Source organism: Bombina bombina, chromosome 1, assembly GCF_027579735.1.
Source record: "Bombina bombina isolate aBomBom1 chromosome 1, aBomBom1.pri, whole genome shotgun sequence".
In the NCBI taxonomy this organism is placed as follows: Eukaryota; Metazoa; Chordata; class Amphibia; order Anura; family Bombinatoridae; genus Bombina; species Bombina bombina.
This window is the reverse complement of record NC_069499.1, coordinates 1,358,808,469-1,358,830,361: the sequence shown is the minus strand read 5'-3', so window position 1 is coordinate 1,358,830,361 and position 21,893 is coordinate 1,358,808,469. Positions and strand designations below refer to the sequence as shown.

Sequence of the window (21,893 nt, the reverse complement as noted above, 5' to 3'; positions counted from 1 at the left end):
TTACATGGAATTTAAGGAGACGCTTATCGTAGTGTTTGATTTCACACAACCATTCTTCCAAGGTCAATTTATCATAAAAACCTGTTTCACACAACTGTCCAGGCAAGGTGCATTCTTAGCTTTATTCTACATGGCTAATGACTCCAGATGAGGTACAGCCGTATATCTTTTTTACATAAAATTCATAATCTAAAGGTAAAATAATAGAAATAAATGATTCCTCAAACTCATTTATACCTTTTTTATATAAAGTGTCAGCCAAGTAATGGTATGTTTGGAGGCCCATTATTCACAAGCTGGCAGTCAGTCAGAAATACATTTTAATATCTATTCATGCGCCCCATTCTGTGTGAAATAAATATCAAATATACTTATCGAGGTGAATTTTTCATGACCTTGCAGGTCTGGTATAATCCCATGTTAGAGGTGTATTCTGTGAACACATAAACTGACAATAGAACAATTAATATAAATGTGGCCCTCGTTTTACAATGGTTCAATTTACACCGTTTCAGAATAACAACCTTTTTTTCCAGTCATGTGACTGCTATTGAAAAGCATTGAGAAGCAGTGCATTTATTAAAATAACCAGTAGGTGGAGCTGTCCGCTTGTGTTGCAGCAAAGCCAAGGAAGCTGAAATTAATCGGTTTAACCAGACCTGAGCTATCGAGCAGATTTCAAAGGAACAAGATCTTCCTGTCTATAAATCAGTCCAGATTGGAATACATAGAAATAAACTGTTTGCAGAAAAATTAGGTTTATAATGCTGTTTAGCAAATGTTTTTGTTCATTTAACTTAGTTTAATTATATATTCTGTGTTGTGGGATTATTTTATTAGGTTTATAATGCTGATTAGCATTTAAAGTCTTCATTTCAAAGCTTTAAAAATAATGTATTAGGTGTTACTTATGACAATTTTGAGAGGGGCCTGGAACCTATCTATCTCACTTCCCATTGACTTACATTATAAACTGGGTTTCAATTTACAACGGTTTTTGATTTACAACCATTCCTTCTGGAACCTAACCCCGGCGTAAACTGAGGGCTACCTGTATTGTGAGACCAGTTCCAGTATGATCACATTTGAATAATTTCCTGGCAAACTTCTTGGTAATTATTACACATGAGCTGGCAGTTCAAGATAGGTAGATAACAAATCCAATTCATATGAACTGAAAGTTTAAAGGAGGGAAACCCTGAAAACGTTGTGCTGACATTTCATATGTAGAGTCCAGGAGAGAACCCCTTGAGGCCAGGTGATACACATGTACACATTTATGCAGTCTGACTTTTCTCTCACTAAATTTTGGTTTTTGGGCAACTTGTTACTTGAGACTACTGATGGGAAAAAAAGATGGTTGAATTAATATATATTCCTGCTAGTATGTTTAGCATCAGAATGTTTCAAGAAAAAAGGATAATAATTAGATGTACTGAATAGCATGTGGTGCAGACTTGAAGAAAGGAAATGTTTTGGAGAGTTAGGTGGGAATGCAAGTGCATTAAGATTTCAGAGTAGCAATGTCAGTAATATTGTTCATAGTCTGGAAGAGCCTAAACTTAGAGAAATCATAGAACCTGCCAAGATACACCTCTATAATTGCCTACTAAAACAACCAAAGGCTGTGAGTTTTCAGAAGTTACTATAACCCATATAAGGAAAAAAGGGTTTAATAAAGCTGAGGCTGAATGTATATTTAACAAAAAAGGAGGAGTCATGATCTCAACCTGAAGGGTAGTAGGTTTATGAGTTATTTGTAGAAGCACTTATTCACAGAAATGTTAGTTGATTCAAAATAAACTTACATTAGAAGTTGTAAAACACTGTAGGTGACTTCATGGGGTAAGCATAAGGTTGTTCTACAATCTAATTACATGTTATAGGAAATATGGGCAGACTTGTTAGGGCTTTGGTTAGTATGTTCCATCAAAATCTAGGTTTCTATGAGAAAACAAGCATTTTCCTATTCCCAATATACTGCGTGTTTGTGTACAATTGTTTGTTTTGCAGGGAATGGAATTGTACATTGAATTAAGATTAAAACTATATTGTGCAATAGTATCAATATTCTGTTTAACCTCTGTGTTTGAAGCATAAAAACTATAGCAAATTTGACAATTATTTGCAAAGGTAAAACTTCCCTCTACCAGGTTAAATTTGAAACTATACACAGCTGATTACTACCCACATTCAAGAATTTGTGATTTTCAAAATTTGACTATATAGGGCTTTTGACCTATTATTGCCCATTATTTTTTTTACCAGTTTTGCCATTATTATTTGTGCATAATGGTTTAGTTGTTAAAAGTAAAACTAACCACAAAAGTTATTTGCCATATGTAAATTTTATTTCGGAACATTAAAAAATATCTTAACACTAAATCAATAGTAAGATTTCTGTATACCAGTGCCCCTGGTTTGTAAGGTGTCCATGTATACATGGATTAGAGAGGCCAGTGGCAATAATGTTAAGATGTCTAAGGGAGGCAGAAATGGTCTTTAGACAGACTGGCTAAAGTACTTTTGCTATAATATATAATTTATATTTATATACCACATACACTATATGGGCAAAAGTATGTTGACACCCCTACTAATATTTTTATGCTATCAATGGAGACATCACCCATCCACCTGGGGCCTGGATTCATCAGGGACTGCCAATCACAGTATACACAATGAAAAACAATGGAATCCAGCCGCTTGTCAAAAATAATATTAAAACTTCTTTATTGCTTCCACATCATGGGTAAAAGGACAACGTTTCAAACCCTATATTGGGATCTTACTTAGACATGACTAAGAGCCCAATATAGGGCTTGAAATGTTGTCCTTTTTGCCATGATGTGGAAGCAATAAAGAAGTTTTATTATTATTTTTTACAAGAGGCTGGATTCCATTGTTTCTTCTGTTATGTGTGATCAGTCCACGGGTCATCATTACTTCTGGGATATAACTCCTCCCCAACAGGAAATGCAAGAGGATTCACCCAGCAGAGCTGCATATAGCTCCTCCCCTCTACGTCAGTCCCAGTCATTCTCTTGCACCCAACGACTAGATAGGATGTGTGAGAGGACTATGGTGATTATACTTAGTTTTTATGACTTCAATCAAAAGTTTGTTATTTTAAAATAGCACCGGAGCGTGTTATTACTTCTCTGACAGAGTTTGAGGAAGAATCTGACAGAGATTTTTTACTATGATTTTAACCGGAGTCGTTAAGATCATATTGCTGTTCTCGACCATCTGAGGGATGTAAAGGCTTCAGATCAGGGGACAGCGGGCAGATGAATCTGCATTGAGGTATGTGGCAGTTTTTATTTTCTGAATGGAATTGATGAGAAAAGCCTGCCATACCGTTAAAATGACATGTATGTATACACTTCAGTATTCTGGGGATGGTATTTCACCGGAACTACTGTGTTAAAGGTCACTAATCCTTTTAATAACTATTCTCATGTTAAACGTTTTTGCTGGAATGTAGAATCGTTTACATTGCTGAGGTACTGTGTGAATAAATGTTTGGGCATTATTTTCCACTTGGCAGTTTTTTGCTTTAATTGTGACAGTTTCGTTTCTCTTCACTGCTGTGTGGGAGAGGGAGGGGCCGTTTTTGGCGCTCTTTGCTACGCATCAAAAAATTCCAGTCAGCTACTTTTATATTTCCTGCATGATCCGGTTCATCTCTGACAGATCTCAGGGGTCTTCAAACTTCTTTGAAGGGAGGTAAATTCTCTCAGCAGAGCTGTGAGAATTCTTATAGTGACTGTGTATAAAAAACGTTGTTTTGTTTTCTTATGTACAAATTTAATTAGTGTTGTTTTTTACTAATGGGAACAAACCTTTGCTAAAAGTTGTGTTGTTTTAAAATTTGATGCAATAACTGTTTTTCAGTTCATTATTTCAACTGTCATTTAATCGTTAGTACCTCTTTGAGGCACAGTACGTTTTTTGCTAAAAAAGATTATAACCAAGTTGTAAGTTTTTTGCTAGTGTGTTAAACATGTCTGACTCAGAGGAAGATATCTGTGTCATTTGTTCCAATGCCAAGGTGGAGCCCAATAGAAATTTATGTACTAACTGTATTGATGCTACTTTAAATAAAAGTCAATCTGTACAATGTGAACAAATTTCACCAAACAGCGAGGGGAGAGTTATGCCGACTAACTCGCCTCACGCGACAGTACCTGCATCTCCCGCCCGGGAGGTGCGTGATATTTTGGCGCCTAGTACATCTGGGCGGCCATTACAGATAACATTACAAGATATGGCTACTGTTATGACTGAAGTTTTGTCTAAATTACCTGAACTAAGAGGCAAGCGTGATCACTCTGGGGTGAGAACAGAGTGCGCTGACAATGCTAGGGCCATGTCTGATACTGCGTCACAGCTCGCAGAGCATGAGGACGGAGAGCTTCATTCTGTGGGTGACGGTTCTGATCCAAACAGATTGGACTCAGATATTTCAAATTTTAAATTTAAATTGGAGAACCTCCGTGTACTACTAGGGGAGGTCTTAGCAGCTCTCAACGATTGTAACACTGTTGCAATACCAGAGAAACTGTGTAGGTTGGATAAATACTTTGCGGTACCGGCGAGTACTGACGTTTTTCCTATACCTAAGAGACTAACTGAAATTGTTACTAAGGAGTGGGATAGACCCGGTGTGCCGTTCTCACCCCCTCCAATATTTAGAAAGATGTTTCCAATAGACGCCACCACTCGGGACTTATGGCAAACGGTCCCCAAGGTGGAGGGAGCAGTTTCTACTTTAGCTAAGCGTACCACTATCCCGGTGGAGGATAGCTGTGCTTTCTCAGATCCAATGGATAAAAAATTAGAGGGTTACCTTAAGAAAATGTTTGTTCAACAAGGTTTTATATTACAACCCCTTGCATGTATCGCGCCGATTACGGCTGCGGCAGCATTTTGGATTGAGTCGCTTGAAGAGAACCTTAGTTCCTCTACGCTAGACGACATTACGGACAGGCTTAGAGTCCTTAAACTAGCTAATTCTTTCATTTCGGAGGCCGTAGTACATTTAACCAAACTTACGGCTAAGAACTCAGGATTCGCCATACAGGCACGCAGGGCACTGTGGCTAAAATCCTGGTCAGCTGATGTTACTTCTAAGTCCAAATTACTTAATATACCTTTCAAGGGGCAGTCCTTATTCGGGCCCGGTTTGAAAGAAATTATCGCTGACATTACGGGAGGTAAGGGCCACGCCCTACCTCAAGACAAGGCCAAAGCTAAGGCTAGACAGTCTAATTTTCGTCCCTTTCGGAATTTCAAAACAGGAGCAGCATCAACCTCCACTGCACCAAAACAGGAAGGAGCTGTTGCTCGTTACAGGCAAGGCTGGAAGCCTAACCAGTCCTGGAACAAAAGCAAGCAGGCCAGGAAACCTGCTGCTGCCCCAAAGACAGCATGAACCGAGAGCCCCCGATCCGGGACCGGATCTAGTAGGGGGCAGACTCTCTCTCTTCGCCCAGGCCTGGGCAAGAGATGTTCAGGATCCCTGGGCACTAGAGATCATATCTCAGGGATACCTTCTAGACTTCAAATTATCTCCCCCAAGAGGGAGATTTCATCTGTCAAGGTTGTCAACAAACCAGATAAAGAAAGAAGCGTTTCTACGCTGCGTACAAGATCTGTTAACAATGGGAGTGATCCATCCGGTTCCGTGGTCGGAACAAGGACAAGGGTTCTACTCAAACCTGTTTGTGGTTCCCAAAAAAGAGGGAACTTTCAGGCCAATCTTAGATTTAAAGACTCTGAACAAATTCCTAAGAGTTCCATCGTTCAAAATGGAAACTATTCGGACAATCTTACCCATGATCCAAGAGGGTCAGTACATGACCACAGTGGATTTAAAGGATGCTTACCTTCACATACCGATCCACAAAGATCATCACCGGTATCTAAGGTTTGCCTTCTTAGACAGGCACTACCAGTTTGTAGCTCTTCCATTCGGATTGGCTACGGCTCCAAGAATCTTCACAAAGGTTCTGGGTGCCCTTCTAGCGGTACTAAGACCGCGAGGGATTTCGGTAGCTCCGTACCTAGACGACATTCTAATACAAGCTTCAAGCTTTCAAACTGCCAAGTCTCATACAGAGTTAGTTCTGGCATTTCTAAGGTCGCATGGATGGAAAGTGAACGAAAAGAAGAGTTCTCTCTTTCCTCTCACAAGAGTTCCATTCTTGGGGACTCTTATAGATTCTGTAGAAATGAAGATTTACCTGACAGAAGACAGGTTAACAAAACTTCAAAATGCATGCCGCGTCCTTCATTCCATTCAACACCCGTCAGTAGCTCAATGCATGGAGGTGATCGGCTTAATGGTAGCGGCAATGGACATAGTACCTTTTGCACGCCTACACCTCAGACCGCTGCAATTATGCATGCTAAGTCAGTGGAATGGGGATTACTCAGATTTGTTCCCTACTCTGAATCTGAATCAAGAGACCAGAAATTCTCTTCTATGGTGGCTTCATCGGCCACACCTGTCCAGGGGAATGCCATTCAGCAGGCCAGACTGGACAATTGTAACAACAGACGCCAGCCTACTAGGTTGGGGCGCTGTCTGGAATTCTCTGAAGGCTCAGGGACTATGGAATCAGGAGGAGAGTCTCCTTCCAATAAACATTCTGGAATTGAGAGCAGTTCTCAATGCTCTTCTGGCTTGGCCCCAGTTAATAACTCGGGGGTTCATCAGGTTTCAGTCGGACAACATCACGACTGTAGCTTACATCAACCATCAGGGAGGGACAAGAAGCTCCCTAGCAATGATGGAAGTATCAAAGATAATTCGCTGGGCAGAGTCTCACTCTTGCCACCTGTCAGCAATCCACATCCCGGGAGTGGAGAACTGGGAGGCGGATTTCTTGAGTCGCCAGACTCTTCATCCGGGGGAGTGGGAACTTCATCCGGAGGTCTTTGCCCAAATACTTCGACGTTGGGGCAAACCAGAGATAGATCTCATGGCGTCTCGCCAGAACGCCAAACTTCCTCGCTACGGGTCCAGATCCAGGGATCCGGGAGCAGTTCTGATAGATGCTTTGACAGCACCTTGGAACTTCAGGATGGCTTATGTGTTTCCACCCTTCCCGCTGCTTCCTCGATTGATTGCCAAAATCAAACAGGAGAGAGCATCAGTAATTCTAATAGCACCTGCTTGGCCACGCAGGACTTGGTATGCAGATCTAGTGGACATGTCATCCTGTCCGCCTTGGTCTCTACCTCTAAGACAGGACCTTCTGATACAGGGTCCATTCAAACATCAAAATCTAACTTCTCTGAAGCTGACTGCTTGGAAATTGAACGCTTGATTTTATCAAAACGTGGTTTTTCTGAGTCGGTTATTGATACCCTGATTCAGGCTAGGAAGCCTGTTACCAGAAGGATTTACCATAAAATATGGCGGAAATACCTATACTGGTGCGAATCCAAAGGTTACTCCTGGAGTAAGGTTAGGATCGCTAGGATATTGTCTTTTCTACAAGAAGGTTTAGAAAAGGGTTTATCAGCTAGTTCATTAAAGGGACAGATTTCAGCTCTGTCCATCTTGTTACACAGACGTCTGTCAGAAAATCCAGACGTCCAGTCCTTTTGTCAGGCTTTAGCTAGGATCAAGCCTGTGTTTAAAGCTGTTGCTCCACCATGGAGTTTAAACTTAGTTCTTAACGTTTTACAGGGTGTTCCGTTTGAACCCCTTCATTCCATTGATATAAAAATGTTATCTTGGAAAGTTCTGTTTTTAATGGCTATTTCCTCGGCTCGAAGAGTCTCTGAGTTATCAGCCTTACATTGTGATTCCCCTTATCTGATTTTTCACTCAGACAAGGTAGTTCTGCGTACTAAACCTGGGTTCTTACCTAAGGTAGTCACTAACAGGAACATCAATCAAGAGATTGTTGTCCCATCCTTGTGTCCAAATCCTTCTTCAAAGAAGGAACGTCTTTTACACAATCTAGATGTAGTTCGTGCCCTCAAGTTCTACTTGCAGGCAACTAAAGATTTTCGCCAAACTTCTTCCTTGTTTGTCGTTTACTCTGGACAGAGGAGAGGTCAAAAAGCTTCTGCTACCTCTCTCTCTTTTTGGCTTCGTAGCATAATACGTTTAGCCTATGAGACTGCTGGACAGCAGCCTCCTGAAAGAATTACAGCTCACTCCACTAGAGCTGTGGCTTCCACTTGGGCCTTTAAGAATGAGGCCTCTGTTGAACAGATTTGCAAGGCTGCAACTTGGTCTTCGCTTCATACTTTTTCCAAATTTTACAAATTTGACACTTTTGCTTCTTCGGAGGCTATTTTTGGGAGAAAGGTTCTTCAGGCAGTGGTTCCTTCTGTATAATGAGCCTGCCTATCCCTCCCGTCATCCGTGTACTTTTGCTTTGGTATTGGTATCCCAGAAGTAATGATGACCCGTGGACTGATCACACATAACAGAAGAAAACATAATTTATGCTTACCTGATAAATTCCTTTCTTCTGTTGTGTGATCAGTCCACGGCCCGCCCTGTTTTAAGGCAGGTAAATATCTTTTAAATTATACTCCAGTCACCACTTCACCCTTGGTTACTCCTTTCTCGTTGTTTCTTGGTCGAATGACTGGGACTGACGTAGAGGGGAGGAGCTATATGCAGCTCTGCTGGGTGAATCCTCTTGCATTTCCTGTTGGGGAGGAGTTATATCCCAGAAGTAATGATGACCCGTGGACTGATCACACAACAGAAGAAAGGAATTTATCAGGTAAGCATAAATTATGTTTTTTTGCTACTAATATTTGAGATCAGGTGTTTCAGCCATGCCCACCTCTAATAGGTGCAAACAATCCAGCACATACCATGAAATCTCTATAGACAATCAATGGCAGTGCAATAGGTCAGAGCTCAGTGACTTTATTTCTGTCACTGTCATAGGATGCCACCTTTGATACAAGTCAGTTTGGGAGATTTCTACACTACTGGATCTGCCCCTGTCAATTTGAAGTGCTATTGTGAAGTGTCTAGGAGCAGCAAAAGCCCAGCAACAAAGTGGTAGAGTATGCAAATTTGCAGATCTGCAAACCCACTTACTGATCTGTTGCATCACTCACTACTGATTTCTAAACTGCCTCTGGAAGCAACATCAGCACAAGAACAGTGCGTTGAGAGCTTCATGATATGGTTTTCTATGACTGAGCAGCTGTGCACAAGCCTCCTATCAGCATCTGTAATGCCAAACTTTGGCTGGAGTGGTGTAAAGCACAACTTCGCTGGACTCAGGAGAAGGGAAAATGTGTTCTCTGGAGTGATGAATGAAACTTCACTATCTGGGTGTGGCAGGTGCTAGGGGAATGCTACCTACCAGAATGCATAGTGCCTACTGTAAAGTTTAGTGGATGTTCAAGGTTTTGGCTAGGCCCCTTAGTTCCAGCAAAGGGCAATCTTATTGCTGCAGGACACAGACATTTTAGATAATTGGGTTCTTCCAACTTTATGGCAACAGTATGGGGAAGCCCCTTACCTGTGGCTCTGTGCACAAAGTGAGGTCCAGGAAGACCAAGTTTGGTGTGGAGGAACTCAAGTGCCCTGCACAGAACCCTAACCTCAACCACATTGAAAACACTTGGGATGAATTGGAACGCCAATTGTGAGCCATACTTTCTCATACAACATCAATGCCTGACTTCACCAATGCTCTTTTGGCTGAATGAGCACAAATCCCCACAGACACACTCCAAAATATTATGGAAAGCCTCCCCAAAAGAGAGCTGCAAAGGAGTGGCTAATTCTATAGAAATGCTAATGATTTTTGAATGTAAGTCTCAGCAAACTTAAAGGGACAGTCTACAGCAGAATTTTTATTGTTTAAAAAGTTAGATCATCCCTTTATTACCCATTCCCCAGTTTTGCATAACCATCAGTTATATTAATATATGTTTTACCTCTGTGATTACCTTGTATATATGCCTCTGCAGACTGCCCCTTATCTCAATGCTTTTGACAGACATGCAGTTTAGCCAATCAGTGCGGACTCCTAAATAACTCCACGGGAGTGAGCACAATGTTATATATATGACACACATGAACTAGTACTGTCTTACTGTGAAAAACTTTCAAAATGCTCTGAGCTAAGAGGCGGTTTTCAACGGTTTAGAAATCAGTTTGAGCCTACCAAGGTTTAGCTTTTAAAAAATACCAAAGCAAATGTAATGATAAAAGTCAATTGGAAAGTTGTTTAAAAATTGCATGCCCTATCTGAATCATGAAAGTTTAATTTTGACTTGACTGTCCCTTTAAAGGGACAGTCGAGTCCAAAATAAAGTTTCATGATTCAAATAGTGCATGCAATTTTAAACAACTTTCCAATTTACTTTTATCACCAATTTTGCTTTGTTCTTAGTATTCTTAGTTGAAAGCTAAACCTAGGAGCTTCATATGCTAATTTCTTAGACCTTGAAAGCCGCCTCTAATCTGAATGTATTTTTACAGTTTTTCACCACTAGAGGGCGTTAGTTCATAAGTTTCATATAGATAACATTGAGCTCACGCACGTGAAGTTACCTAGGAGTGAGCACTGAATGGCTAAAATGCAAGTCTGACAAAAGAACTGAAATAAGGAGGCAGTTTGCAGAGGCTTAGATACAAGGTAATTACAGAGGTAAAACGTGTATTATTATAACTGTGTTGGTTATGCAAAAATGGGTAATAAAGGGATTATCTATCTTTTTAAATAACAACAATTCTGTTGTTGACTGTCCCTTTAAATAGCTGTGATGGGCAAGTGTCAACATACTTTTGGCCATATTATGTACATTGGCTTGTTTATGAAAAAAATATCTCTGTTTGCATATTTAAAAAGTGGCAGCTACAAGATCCTTATTGATACCATGTACAGTCAAATAGTTAAATGACAGGGGTTTATGAACACAGCATATTTGTTCATAATGACTGCTCCCAAAATTGGAGAAAAATATATAAAAACACCCTTTTGAAGTTTCTTGCATGTGTATAGGTAGAATGGCACAAGAAAAGCAGATGGTTAAAAATAAATAAATAAGATTGGGAATGGGACTTATACTCAATACAATAATATATGTCAGGAGACCCCTATTAAAGTTTATTTTCTAGTAGACAAGTCCCTCTCTTAAAAATATATGAATTTTGTCTGTATAGCTAATTAATCACTGTGGTAGAAGTGAACACCTTGCAAGAAAAAAGTGATTTTATTTCTATACTGCACAAAGGTCCCCTATTTCACATGTGGCTACCCTTGATGACAATTTAGTAAGGTGATCGAAGAAACAGCAGTGGTCACCTGGCAATTTTCAATATTATTTACTAAAATCTTAAAGGGACAGTCAAGCCAAAATGAAACGTGCATGATTCTGATAGGGCATACGATTTTAAACAACTTTACAATTTACTTTTATCATCAAATTTGCTTTGTTCTAATGGTTTTCTTTTTTAAAAGCTAAACCTAGATAGACTCAAACTATAAACCGTTGAAGGCCACCTCTTATGTCAGTGCATTCTGACAGTCTTTCACAGTTAGAAAGTGTGAGTTCATGTATTTCATATATATCACATTGTGCTCACTCCATTAAAATTATTTGAGTCAGCACTGATTGGCTAAAATGCAACTCTGTGAAAAGAAATGATAGGGGGCAGTCTGCAGAGGTTTAGATACAAGGTAAAAAGTGCATTAATAAAACAGTGTTGGCTTTGCAAAACGGGGAAATGGGTAATAAAAGGATTATCTATCTTTTTAAACAATAACAAATATTTTCAAGTAGACTGTCCCTATAACAAAATATATACTTTTTTATTTCAGTTTTTGCCTCAGTTATCTCACATGCCATTAAATATAATAATGGTATATTGTGAATTTGCTGGGCCTGCTTAAAAAATAGTATATAATTTGTGTGGTCAAGCTCTGAAATGTGACTTACAATAGTGTCTAAATGTAAGTAGCACAAAAAGCTCAAAACTGGCTTGGCACTGGGGTGTGAAAAAGACTTAACAGTAAAATGGTTATTCCTCAGAGGACTTACAATGAAAATAAAACAATGCCACCTTATGTAAACAGCCTATGGATGTTTTAATGAAGAGATACTTAGGGCATACAGTATAATCAAAATAATAGTAATGAATAGCTTCACGATCAAGCCCATATGCACCATAAGCCCCTCTTGTTCAAAATATGTTATGGTACCATAGCAGCACATCCATAGGATAGAGTATGAAAGTGACTAATCACAACGTGAAAAATTGAGACTAACAAAACAATAGGGATTGAATACAGGAGCATTGACTGAGAAACTTATAAAAAAATATACACTGATAAAAAGAATTCAGAACTAGGAAGAAGCAGGTTCTGACAGACTTGACTAGCGACTTGTAAAAAACTGTTTGACTGGGATTGTATTGTTCATTTAAAGGGCCATAATACCCAAATGTTTAAACACTTGAAAGTGATGCAGTATAGCTGTAAAAAGCTGACTAGAAAATATCACCTGGACATCTCTATGTAAAAAAGAAAGATTTTTTACCTCAAAAGTTCCTCAGTAGCCACCATCTTTACCATTGTAAAGGACTTCTAAGCAGCATATCAGTATGTCTGTCCCGGGACAGCCAAAGGGATGAGCCTTGTGCGCACTCATGTTATTTCCCTATTCAGTGTAAGGAAGTTTACAATGAAATCTCATGAGATCACAGTAAAAGAGTTCATGACCTCAGCACTGCTGATGCTGATTGGCTGCTGTTCATTTCTTCTTTTCTTTTTTCTTTTTTTTCTTTTTTTTTACCTGCAGCTGAGTATAACTTTTTACACAGAACTTACTCTGCTGAGCTGAGGAGATTGTGAGGTAAAATATCTTCCTTTTTTACATAGAGATGCTCAGGTGATATTTTCCTTTCAGCTTTTTACAGTTATACTGCATCAGTTTCAAGTGATTTAGCATATGAGTATTATGTCCCTTTAATATTGCTGCCAACTTATTTTTAAAGAGATGAAAACATGTGGCATCCAGGATCTGCTATGGGATTCTCTGTGACTGGAATACATGATTTGTTAGGAAGCCGCAACTTAGTACTTCTGAGGTCAAAAGGTTTGTAAGCTGAACACCAAGTCTGACAGTTTGCTTTGTAAGCAGAGCAGCAGAAGATGCCTCTTTGTTTCCTCACTCTCTTAGGAGATATAGTTGTAGTGGGACTACACAACTTAATGTTTTGTTCTCTCTTGTTAGTGAACCTTTCTGTATAGGTTTTTGGTGTTTGTGTCTGTCTTAAACCTAGGCTAAAAAGATTGCTGTGGTAGAAACAAAAGAGCTTACGTCATATAATTAGCGTCACATCTTGCATGACAGTTTGGCAGGCCAGCACAGGAATTCTTTCACACCACAACCAGTCCAAGGAAGGTATTTCATAAGGACTATTCATATAATAAATATGATCTTGTTGACTAGGAGAGAGATCATCATGAAGGATAGACTTTTTTTTTTCCTCCTAATAAATCGTACACATGACCCCGCAGTTTAGGGGATACATTCTTTTGTCTGGATAATCCTTGCACATATGAATATGGAGGTACAGACTGTGATGCAACTCACCATATCATCTGATAATATGGGAGAGTTAGTTTAAATATATAAAATTATACAAATGCACATTATCTACCTGTCTCTGCTTGCCTATTTGAAATCATCTGGTTGTGTCTGTGACGGTTCAAACAATGAAACATGTACCATGACTGATACATGTTTGCTCTTATTTATAGAAGTAATACTGTAAATACAGTTTATATACATACACTATTTGGAGTGAAGGGAGTAAAAGCTAGAGTGAAGAATGAAGGCAAGACGGGAGGATGAGAAGTGTGCGAGTTGGAAGAAGAATAGGGTAAAATAAAAAAAGTCAGAGAGTCAGCAGGGGGCGGCGTTGCACCAGCAGGTGCAATGCTGAATACGGAGTGCATATTGCTCTCTGCATTCAGCGAGGTCTTACGGACCTGATCCGCACTGTCGGATCAGGTCCACAAGACCTTTCATAAATTGGCCTCTGTCTTCAATAAGATTTAATAAGTTGCAAATTAATCTTCAGCTCTCCTCTTGCCTCCTAGTTTAACCTAGTTATACTATAGTTCAGGCAAACCTTTTCCTGAAATTGTCTGCTACAGAGCAACTGGCGGAAAGCTCATTAAACCCTTTTCCAGTTACAGATGTCTAAGCAATCACTGATCCCTTTGCCATAATATAGCTTTTAAATAATTAGTAAAAACATTGTAAAGTATCTGTATCTGTGCATCTGAATTTTGTTTTATATCGGAATAAACCTAGTGATTTATCTGCTAACGTTTTGTATGTGTTTCTGTGTCTGTTTCCTAGTCACAGTCATTAAAGGTCCCTCCCAATAAATAATAATCTTGCTAGCTGGGTGCCATTTTTTGCAGGCTTTGATCATTTAGATTTTTTTATATATTGTTTAGCTTGTAATCATACTATTAAAAATAAAGACTTATACAAAGATAACCTATGATTGCCGACACTTGGAAAGCAGAAAAAAGAATAAAAAGATTAAGACTAGGGATGCACCGAAATTTCGGCCGCAGAAAGTTTCGGCCGAAAATGGCATTTTTGGCTATTTCGGTTTTCGTTTTTTTTGCCTGTTATTTTCGGTAAAATTATTGTATAGCATGTTTCAAATTTGATGCTAGCCTAGAGCTGCTGTTTAAGTTTATTACTTGACTTACTGTTCTGCATATAATGAGTTTTCTAGGACTATACTTTATTTGGATAATTGGTAAAAAAAACAAACTGTTAAATATGATTCTGTTACATAGAACTAAATGAAGAATAATACATTATATTGATATTTATAATTGTTTTAAGTAGGGATGCACCAAAATTTTGGTCGCAGAAACATTTTGGCCAAAAATGGCATTATTTTTTGCCTGTTTTTTTTTTTTTCTTGGTAACATTATTGTGTACCATATTATTGTTTTAAGATATTTTTGTCCAATTTTAGTGTGTTATTTTCAATAAAAGGGTGAGCTTTTTTAGTGGCTCTTATTATGCAAAAAAATAAAATAAAAAAGATTAATTTGAATAAATACATTTTCGGTATCGGTTTCGGTTTTCGGCCAAGTGCATCCCGGATTTTCGGATTCGGTTTCGGTCCAGAATTTTCATTTTGGTGCATCACTAATTAAGACCGCATTTTCGTAGTTGCTGATAATAGAGTTTTGGCTGTTTTAACGGTTAACAATGACCGGCACATTACTTAGTACTGATTTATTTTTTTCCACTAGTACTTACTAAATACTGGCAGCAGTTTAGTATTATCGGCTCCCATTGACATCAACTGAAAACTGATGAACGATAATACATTTTTTTTGTTTTTTTAACTTTTTAATGCAATATTTATTTATTTTTTATAATTTTTATTAGACAGTGTTATTATGAGTGTAACTGTACTTTGTAATGTATTTTTTTTTTATATATATACCGACTTTATTTGAAAAAGCAAAGAATGATTTACAATATAGGTGGGAGACGCAGCTCCTCTATGAAACAACAAAGCCAGTACAATTTTTCCAAAAACATAAAAAGTGAAGGAAAAGAGTTTATAAGAGGAGAATAGAGGAGGAAAGAGAGAAAAAGGGTTTTCTCCAATGCCTAATTCAGTTCATGACGCATCCAACCGTCGGGATCAAAGCTATATCTAAATACTATAGTGATGCATTAGCTAGGTTATGGGTTGTCTCGCTTAATATAAGATTCCCAAGTGGCCATCATCTCAGCATACACATCCATTTTATTATTTTTAATATAAAAATATTCTTCCGGTTCCAGAAATCCTGAAACTTTGCGTGACCACATGTCGAGAGTTGGGGCCATTTTTCTTTTCCAGTTCTTTACAATTAAGAACTTAACACTATTTGACAGTATATTGAATAAATGTTTGTGAGGTTTATGTCTTATTTTGGGGGTCTTACACAACAGCCAAATCAAGGGGTCTAAAGGAAATTGAATTTCTAGGATTGATTCTATTTCTGCTATGATTTCTCTCCAGAGAGTTTGGATAGAATTACACCACCATAACATGTGAGCTAGACCACTACCCCTATGTCCACATCTCCAACAATGTTCAGATCGATGCTGAAGTAACCTATGTATTTTCTTATGTGTTAGATACCATCTGTGTAGAATTTTTAAATTAATTTCGACCATTGATAATTTGATTGATGTTCTAAGAATGTTCTGGCAAATATCTATGCATGTTTGGGGGAGAATAATAACTCCCAAGTCAGTTTCCCATCTTTCAAAGTATTCTGGAACACATCCAGGCGGTTTCGTAGATAAGATTTTATAAATCATTGATAGAGTATGTTTGATTGGCGGAGTGCGTGTGCATAGAGACTCAAAGTTTGTTAGGGGTCTGATCATGTTTCTACGTTGTGGATGTTGTGAGATAAATCTATAAACTCTGTGGTAATTGAACCAGTTGTGAAAGTGAGAATAGCCTCTTTCCAAGTATCTGCTTGAGATAAGAGTTGCTCCCCAGAAGTCAGCATATGAATTGTTAGGTCTCGGATATTTGTGTCTACTGTGTTTATTAAGGGAATGTCTCCGATTGTAAATTGACCATTCTCTATAAGGGACATAAGAGGGGATGGTTTCGATGAGACCATCATGAATTTAGGGAGTATATGATCCCATACCGCAAACGTCTCAGTTGTCAGTGGAGAACTATTTGTTAATCTATGTGTTAGTCTTTCTGAGCTCCAACACAGTCTGCCCAATTGTGTGATATTTGCAATTGCGTGTTCCAATTGCACCCATCTTTTATGGTTGTAGTGTATAGGCCAATCAACAATTCTCTGTAAGAAAATTGCCTGTCGGTATAAGGATATATAGGGGATATCCAGTCCTCCTTGTAGTTTAGGTGTTTGCATAATGTTGGCATTAATTCTCAGTGATTTTCTACTCCACACAAAATCACTGAACGCTTTTTGTATATTTAGGATATAGGCTTTAGGAAGTGGGATTGGCAGTGCTTGCAAAATATATAGTAATCTAGGGAAAATATTAATTTTAAGAACATTTATTTTACCCGACAATGATAACTTTTTAGATAACCATGAAGAGAGAACTCTAATGATAACTTTTCTAATTGTTTCGTAATTACTGTCAAATGTATCTTCCACCTTTAAAGCTAGGTCAATTCCTAGGTACCGAAGTGTGTTTTTACGCCTAATTTGCACCAAGTTTATGATGCACAAATCATCATAAAGTGGGTGCCGAACATTGGCCAAAAATGTCCAACAGATTTATATGGTTAGACACAAAGATGGACACTATTGTGTGTAAAAATGTTAGCATAAAATAAAATGAAAACTTGTTACAGAAAAAAGACCTACTAAACTAAATGTAGCACTACATTAAAGTACAGTATGTCAGAAAATGGACAATAAAGATTATATTTTATAAAAAAAAATTAATGTATCAGTTATGCATTTATATCTTTTTAATAAAGAAATATACATATGAAGTCCATGTTTACATAGCTACCACTATTTGGCAAAACTCTCAAACCCACACTCCCAACCTATCTCAAAGATTCGCTTACAGTTGAAGGCCGCTTGTGCAAAATTGTGTTTACATACGGTTTTGATGTTGATGTTAACAAAAGGTACCTTTTTCCATTCAAAGCTACCAAGTCACTTAGTAAGTGTAATCCACTGCATTTTACGTTTAACGCTACCATCCAAGTTTTTCCACACTGGTAATTGGAATGCAGACGTAAACTCTGTGTTAAACAGAAGTCAATGAGGACTTTTGTAAACCACTAATTTTTAATTTCTTCTGTTATGTGTGATCAGTCCACGGGTCATCATTACTTCTGGGATATAACTCCTCCCCAACAGGAAATGCAAGAGGATTCACCCAGCAGAGCTGCATATAGCTCCTCCCCTCTACGTCAGTCCCAGTCATTCTCTTGCACCCAACGACTAGATAGGATGTGTGAGAGGACTATGGTGATTATACTTAGTTTTTATGACTTCAATCAAAAGTTTGTTATTTTAAAATAGCACCGGAGCGTGTTATTACTTCTCTGGCAGAGTTTGAGGAAGAATCTGTCAGAGTTTTTTACTATGATTTTAACCGGAGTAGTTAAGATCATATTGCTGTTCTCGGCCATCTGAGGGAGGTAAAGGCTTCAGATCAGGGGACAGCGGGCAGAGGAATCTGCATTGAGGTATGTAGCAGTTTTTATTTTCTGAATGGAATTGATGAGAAAATCCTGCCATACCGTTAAAATGACATGTATGTATACACTTCAGTATTCTGGGGATGGTATTTCACCGGAACTACTCTGTTAAAGGTCACTAATCCTTTTTAATAACTATTTATCATGTTAAACGTTTTTGCTGGAATGTAGAATCGTTTACATTGCTGAGGTACTGTGTGAATAAATATTTGGGCATTATTTTCCACTTGGCAGTTTTTTTGCTTTATTTGTGACAGTTTCGTTTCTCTTCACTGCTGTGTGGGAGAGGGAGGGGCCGTTTTGGCGCTCTTTGCTACGCATCAAAAAATACCAGTCAGTTACTTTTATTTTTCCTGCATGATCCGGTTCATCTCTGATAGATCTCAGGGGTCTTCAAACTTCTTTGAAGGGAGGTAAATTCTCTCAGCAGAGCTGTGAGAATTCTTATAGTGACTGTGAATAAAAACGTTGCTTTGTATTTTTTATGTCAAATTTAATTATTGTTATTTTACTAATGGGAACAAACCTTTGCTAAAAGTTTTGTTGTTTTAAAGTTTGATGCTATAACTGTTTTTCAGTTCACTATTTCAACTGTCATTTAATCGTTAGTACCTCTTTGAGGCACAGTACGTTTTTTGCTAAAAAAGATTATAACCAAGTTGTAAGTTTTTTGCTAGTGTGTTAAACATGTCTGACTCAGAGGAAGATATCTGTGTCATTTGTTCCAATGCCAAGGTGGAGCCCAATAGAAATTTATGTACTAACTGTATTGATGCTACTTTAAATAAAAGTCAATCTGTACAATGTGAACAAATTTCACCAAACAGCGAGGGGAGAGTTATGCCGACTAACTCGCCTCACGCGGCAGTACCTGCATCTCCCGCCCGGGAGGTGCGTGATATTTTGGCGCCTAGTACATCTGGGCGGCCATTACAGATAACATTACAAGATATGGCTACTGTTATGACTGAAGTTTTGTCTAAATTACCAGAACTAAGAGGCAAGCGTGATCACTCTGGGGTGAGAACAGAGTGCGCTGACAATGCTAGGGCCATGTCTGATACTGCGTCACAGCTCGCAGAGCATGAGGACGGAGAGCTTCATTCTGTGGGTGACGGTTCTGATCCAAACAGATTGGACTCAGATATTTCAAATTTTAAATTTAAATTGGAGAACCTCCGTGTATTACTAGGGGAGGTCTTAGCAGCTCTCAACGATTGTAACACCGTTGCAATACCAGAGAAACTGTGTAGGTTGGATAAATACTTTGCGGTACCGGCGAGTACTGACGTTTTTCCTATACCTAAGAGACTAACTGAAATTGTTACTAAGGAGTGGGATAGACCCGGTGTGCCGTTCTCACCCCCTCCAATATTTAGAAAGATGTTTCCAATAGACGCCACCACTCGGGACTTATGGCAAACGGTCCCCAAGGTGGAGGGAGCAGTTTCTACTTTAGCTAAGCGTACCACTATCCCGGTGGAGGATAGCTGTGCTTTCTCAGATCCAATGGATAAAAAATTAGAGGGTTACCTTAAGAAAATGTTTGTTCAACAAGGTTTTATATTACAACCCCTTGCATGTATCGCGCCGATTACGGCTGCGGCAGCATTTTGGATTGAGTCGCTTGAAGAGAACCTTAGTTCATCTACGCTAGACGACATTACGGACAGGCTTAGAGTCCTTAAACTAGCTAATTCCTTCATTTCGGAGGCCGTAGTACATTTAACCAAACTTACGGCTAAGAACTCAGGATTCGCCATACAGGCACGTAGGGCGCTGTGGCTAAAATCCTGGTCAGCTGATGTTACTTCTAAGTCCAAATTACTTAATATACCTTTCAAGGGGCAGTCTTTATTTGGGCCCGGTTTGAAAGAGATTATCGCTGACATTACAGGAGGTAAGGGCCACGCCCTACCTCAAGACAAAGCCAAAGCTAAGGCTAGACAGTCTAATTTTCGTCCCTTTCGGAACTTTAAAACAGGAGCAGCATCAACCTCCACTGCACCAAAACAGGAAGGAGCTGTTGCTCGTTACAGGCAAGGCTGGAAGCCTAACCAGTCCTGGAACAAGAGCAAGCAGGCCAGGAAACCTGCTGCTGCCCCAAAGACAGCATGAACCGAGAGCCCCCGATCCGGGACCGGATCTAGTGGGGGGCAGACTCTCTCTCTTCGCCCAGGCCTGGGCAAGAGATGTTCAGGATCCCTGGGCTCTAGAGATCATATCGCAGGGATACCTTCTAGACTTCAAATTATCTCCCCCAAGAGGGAGATTTCATCTGTCAAGGTTGTCAACAAACCAGATAAAGAAAGAAGCGTTTCTACGCTGCGTACAAGATCTGTTATTAATGGGAGTGATCCATCCGGTTCCGCGGTCGGAACAAGGACAAGGGTTCTACTCAAACCTGTTTGTGGTTCCCAAAAAAGAGGGAACTTTCAGGCCAATCTTAGATTTAAAGACTCTAAACAAATTCCTAAGAGTTCCATCGTTCAAAATGGAAACTATTCGGACAATCTTACCCATGATCCAAGAGGGTCAGTACATGACCACAGTGGATTTAAAGGATGCTTACCTTCACATACCGATCCACAAAGATCATCACCGGTATCTAAGGTTTGCCTTCTTAGACAGGCACTACCAGTTTGTAGCTCTTCCATTCGGATTGGCTACGGCTCCAAGAATCTTCACAAAGGTTCTGGGTGCCCTTCTAGCGGTACTAAGACCGCGAGGGATTTCGGTAGCTCCGTACCTAGACGACATTCTAATTCAAGCTTCAAGCTTTCAAACTGCCAAGTCTCATACAGAGTTAGTTCTGGCATTTCTAAGGTCGCATGGATGGAAAGTGAACGAAAAGAAGAGTTCTCTCTTTCCTCTCACAAGAGTTCCATTCTTGGGGACTCTTATAGATTCTGTAGAAATGAAGATTTACCTGACAGAAGACAGGTTAACAAAGCTTCAAAATGCATGCCGCGTCCTTCATTCCATTCAACACCCCGTCAGTAGCTCAATGCATGGAGGTGATCGGCTTAATGGTAGCGGCAATGGACATAGTACCTTTTGCACGCCTACACCTCAGACCGCTGCAATTATGCATGCTAAGTCAGTGGAATGGGGATTACTCAGATTTGTCCCCTACTCTGAATCTGAATCAAGAGACCAGAAATTCTCTTCTATGGTGGCTTTATCGGCCACACCTGTCCAGGGGGATGCCATTCAGCAGGCCAGACTGGACAATTGTAACAACAGACGCCAGCCTACTAGGTTGGGGCGCTGTCTGGAATTCTCTGAAGGCTCAGGGACTATGGAATCAGGAGGAGAGTCTCCTTCCAATAAACATTCTGGAATTGAGAGCAGTTCTCAATGCCCTTCTGGCTTGGCCCCAGTTAACAACTCGGGGGTTCATCAGGTTTCAGTCGGACAACATCACGACTGTAGCTTACATCAACCATCAGGGAGGGACAAGAAGCTCCCTAGCAATGATGGAAGTATCAAAGATAATTCGCTGGGCAGAGTCTCACTCTTGCCACCTGTCAGCAATCCACATCCCGGGAGTGGAGAACTGGGAGGCGGATTTCTTGAGTCGCCAGACTTTTCATCCGGGGGAGTGGGAACTTCATCCGGAGGTCTTTGC

At 39.4% G+C, this 21,893-nt stretch overlaps 1 protein-coding gene across 7 annotated transcripts in view; it reads left to right on the top strand.

Annotated features, from left to right (window-relative positions):
- ADAM15 (ADAM metallopeptidase domain 15) overlaps positions 1–21,893 on the top strand; it is a 288,661-nt gene that overhangs the window by 16,438 nt on the left and 250,330 nt on the right. The gene's annotated exons all lie outside the window — the stretch shown is intronic.